This window comes from Humulus lupulus, chromosome 4 (genome assembly GCF_963169125.1).
Source record: "Humulus lupulus chromosome 4, drHumLupu1.1, whole genome shotgun sequence".
NCBI classification, from domain to species: Eukaryota; Viridiplantae; Streptophyta; class Magnoliopsida; order Rosales; family Cannabaceae; genus Humulus; species Humulus lupulus.
The window spans coordinates 26,416,286-26,420,847 of NC_084796.1; the positions used below are offsets into that span (position 1 = coordinate 26,416,286).

The following is a 4,562-nucleotide window of genomic DNA, read 5'->3' on the forward strand; positions in this document are numbered from 1 at the left end:
AGGATGTGGTAGTGGATGAGATAGGCGTGAGTTTGGATCATAATAATGCCTAGAGTGTAGTCCATAAGTCGGTTGGTGAGGTGAGTGTTGAGGTGGATACTGTGGTTGCAAACCTTGGTTATTTTTCGAAGACAGGTTGGGGTGATTCTTCCACGCAGGAGTATATGTATTTGAGTAAGTGTTGAGTCCAGGTCTTGGAAAGTTACCAATAGCCTGTGCATGTTCCAAAGGCATATTGTTCATGTCTGTTGAGCAACTAGCAGTGCTCGAGCATTGTTCATAAGAATGCGGACCCCTACAAATCTCACAACTCATTACATTTTGTACTTGCATTGCTTGGGCAGCGAGGTTACTCTGCTACAATTGCTTGGTTAGAGATGCCACTTGAGCGGTCAATAAAGAAATAGGATCAACCTCTAAGACTCCTGCCACCTTCTTATTCTCACGCTTAGTGGGCCAATTATAGTTATTCATGGCCATCTCTTCCAGTAATTCATAAGCTTCATTAGCATTTTTTTCTCATAAACGCTCCTCCCGATGCTGCATTAATAATTTTCCTTGTATTTCCCCCCAAACCAGTGTTAAACGTGTGAACCAGCAACCACTTCTCTATTCCATAATGTGGAAACTTCCTTTGCAACTCTTTAAAACATTCCCAAGCATCATATAAAGACTCCCCATCTAATTGATGAAAGTTATTAATCTCTCTTCTATATCGGGCTGACTTTGTAGGAGAAAAATATTTACCAAGGAATATTTTAGCCAAGTCTTCCCAAGTGACTATAGAATTGGCTTGTAATGAATTCAACCAACTCTTAGCTCTGTCTCTTAAGAAAAATGGGAATAATCTTAATCTGACAGCATCATTACTCACCTCATGCATTTTGAATGTTGCACACAGCTCTAAAAAATTGGTGATGTGGAGACTTGGATCCTCGTTTGGTAATCCCCCGAATTGTACACAATTATGTACCATCTGAATGATCGAGGGTTTTATCTCAAAATTATTCGCCTCTACAACAGGAGGACGAATACTTGAATGTATCCCCGTAATAGTAGGGAGTAAAATATGTGACCTATTACTGCATTTTCTTTAAGTTCTTTTAATTAGTTGATAGCAAAAAAGGCAGTCAACATTATGGTGTTTTCATTCAGAGCTTGAATAAATCCTTGAAGATTCAATAATGGTGACCACCCGAAGAAACACACATGAAAACGTTATTTCTCACACCACCGATGAGGGAGGAGAGCCCAGTCGACTACCTCCGCTAGCAAACCCGGAGGTGGCCCAGGAAGATAACGGCGAGAACGCCGTGTACGACGGCGAGGACGGTGAGTACTACGAGAGTGACTACTCTCAGTCCTTTTACACGGAGGAACCATCCTAAGTGGTGGCCCTCACGGGCCAAATTTCCTTCCAGCTTAAAATATAGACGCCCTATAGGGGAATATAGTCGCCCTGCAAGAGATGGTTAACGTCATGAGGGCCACTTTGGCGGCTCAAGGGCTGCAAGTAGTGTAATGCCCCAAAATCCCTAAGGTCGTTTAATGGTTGGATAAGTAGGCCGGGAGGGCCATAATTGATTTATTATGCCATTAAATTATTATATGCATGTGTTATGGGAATTATATTATAATATGATGTTAAATACATGCATGTGGGTCCACAGTTTATCATAGGGGCATTTTGGTAATTTGGCCTATTGAGGGCGTAATTGTATATTTGTATGCATGTTGGTGATCTATTGTTGAGGCCAAATTATAATGTGGATTTGTTCGAGCTATTTGGCATGAAAAGATCTTTGAGTGCAGGTTAGCGGTTTGGTCATAACAAGATTAAGTTCGGGGCTTGGGATGAGTCTCGGGGTAATTTGGTGATTAAAGTGTTGCCAGGAATTAAAGGGTGACGGGATATGAGTTATTGGTATTTTATAATTTTGGAAATAACAGGAATTGGAGAGTGTTAATTATGATTAACGAAATAAGCAGGAAAGGATGGCTTTTCCCTTGGGAGCCTTTAGAAAACTTTAAATGACCTAGGGGAAAAATATTCTTTTCACCCCTAAGATATATATATATATCAGGCATTCAAGCTGTAGAAACTGAAACCAAAAACAGAGCCTTCTCTTTCCTTCTCACGGCCATCATCCTCCTCCTTTGGAATTTTTGAAACCTACTTGAAGAACCAAGCTAGGAAATAAAGGTTTGGAGCTTAGAACCTTAGTTCATCCATTGAAGAGGACTCAATTCAAGCTTGAGGTAAGAATTCAGCCATGAAACTTTGATTATACTCTGTTTTTCTAATAGTTTTCAGTTGAGAAATTTGATGTGATTAGTTGTGAATTCATGGAGGTTTTTGAGAAATTTTTCTTGGGTTTTGAGGAGGTTGTGGTATGGATGAATTTTTTGGGTTGAATGGTATGTTTGGATGATTTTTAAGATTGGTTTAGAAGCTTAGTTTTCAAGAGAAATCGCAGGGGAGAAGACCAGAAAAATCGGGTATGTAGGTGGCGCCCCAGTGTAACGTGCCGGCCTTGATGGCACGTTACAAGCTAGGATGGCGCTCGGTCAGATGCGCACGCGAGGGTGCAGGCTGGTGAGCATGCTGATGCCTAGTTTGTACGGCAGTGGCATTTTCGTAAATATCTTCAATATTGCCCGGAAATGGACGAGACTTGGTAGGTTCCATATTGAAGGGTCAATGAACGCAATGGTATGATCGGATTTGGGAGATTCGGAGAATTGGCGAGCTGGAAGCCAAATATGTCTCCCAAACGAAAATCATATATGTTCCTGGTAGAAGGCTAAAAGCTCAGAAGGCTCTTTGTAGGGGGAGCACCTGGTGTCAGCTCTCCACCACCTCCTGGCGCAAGTGCGTCAAGTGAGCTACTACTAGTTGGGAGGACTAGTAGGGCGGGCATATGAGGACCACGAGGGGACTCATATGTCTCCATGAGTAGGAGTACTCATGGACATTACCGGGCCGCCCCGGTAGTGCGTCGAAGTATGCTGCCAGAGGTTTAAGGGTATGGTGTCCTTGGCTTGCCGGGATGCCGCTTGTATGGAACGTGGCCCAAACCTTCGAGAGATGTCGTGGTGCGCCATGGTCACGAATCTCGACACGAGATGGCACGGGAAGCCATTCGTGGGACTTGTTAGCATGCAAGCATTGGAGGGTGCACTATGCTTGAGTAGGACAGAGGTCCAGTGTATGCTACTAGTCTGGCAGCCAGTCTCGAGGGCCTGCCAACATGCATGATGGTATGGTGCCTTGAGGATTGGACCATGGACGTATGGGAGTCCTTGGTCTGTGACGTGAGCTAATCGGATAGTATCGAATGGGGCATGATGAGAGGTGTTGGCACGTCAGCTTGGTGTTGGCTCTTGGCCACACATGCTACCTTGACTTGCGAATGTCTGGGTGAGCATCGGTGTTAGGATTTGCCTTGCCATAGTGAGAACCTATGGATAGTGTGAGTGTCTTGGCTAGATAGCCTTGATGCATGATTGCACTCATAGATGCTTGAGAGCATGACTCAGCGAGAGTTGTTCAAGAGACGGAAGTGTGCAGAGGCACACGGTCGCGCGAAAAATGTGCCCATTGTTATTCGAATGGCTGGAAGGCTGACCTTGGCTCAGAGGAGTCAAGGTGCCGCACGGGCATTTCTGTTGTCAAAATGTCAGCCCGTGACAGTTGGTATCAGAGCCAGGTTCATCTCAAGTTGGGGTGAACCTGGTTGGCCCATCCTAGAAAGGATGTAGGCGTGCTGAAGGACCATAAAGGTCTGGATGCTTGGACAGATGTCGTTGAGCCTTTTAGTCACCTTGAAAGGATCAGTAGGCTGAGACGGGATGAGACTTGGTTGCTCTTCTTCGTGGGAATACTGGACATCCTAGAGAGGGGACAAGTTATGGCTGCTTCGAATCAAAGTTCAGAGATGCTAAAAAGACAACAACCACGTGCAATTGTGGAGAGGTGCTACAAAAGAGTTGGAACTCATTGACATGAGACAAGGTTTGATCGAGAGGTCAAGGTTTTATGCTTGGTTCACTAGTTCAGGTTCGCCTGAGTGACAGTGTAAGTCGCGTGAAGCGCTATTGTTGAAAAGGGAACTTGTACGCAAGAGTGAGTGAGCATAATAGTGGCCGTCAGACGCTTGTCAGTCACGACAGAAGTCGAGAGTGGACAGCTTTGGGGAACTAGATAAAGTTGAGCATGGAATGCTTCAGTTGCTACTTGTGTGCCAAATGGCATCACAGGGAGACCAAGGTGGCAGTGGCCGCGATCGTTAGAGGGCAGTCGTACTTGGAAGTGTTGGCATGTTTACTTGTTCTGGTCCGGAGGGGAGGCACCGAGACAATTGAGTGAGACGTGTTGGCTCACAGAGATGTTATCTTGGGGGAGCAACACTAAGGCATTGTAAGATATGCTATGTTGTGGAATATATGCATCAAAGGCCAGCAGGGCCGAGTAGACCGCGCGCAGTGGTCAGAATAGTACGAGAGTTTCGAGAGCACTGGAGGGCTGCGTCAGGGAAACTTAGTACTGCAAGAAGGCTTAA

General features: G+C 45.0%; 1 non-coding gene across 1 annotated transcript; it reads left to right on the forward strand.

Annotated features, from left to right (window-relative positions):
• Window positions 1-611: 611 nt before the first annotated feature.
• Window positions 612-717, forward strand: LOC133833238 (small nucleolar RNA R71). The gene has a single exon (XR_009892632.1). It is a non-coding gene; the product is annotated as a small nucleolar RNA R71 (small nucleolar RNA).
• Window positions 718-4,562: the final 3,845 nt, after the last annotated feature.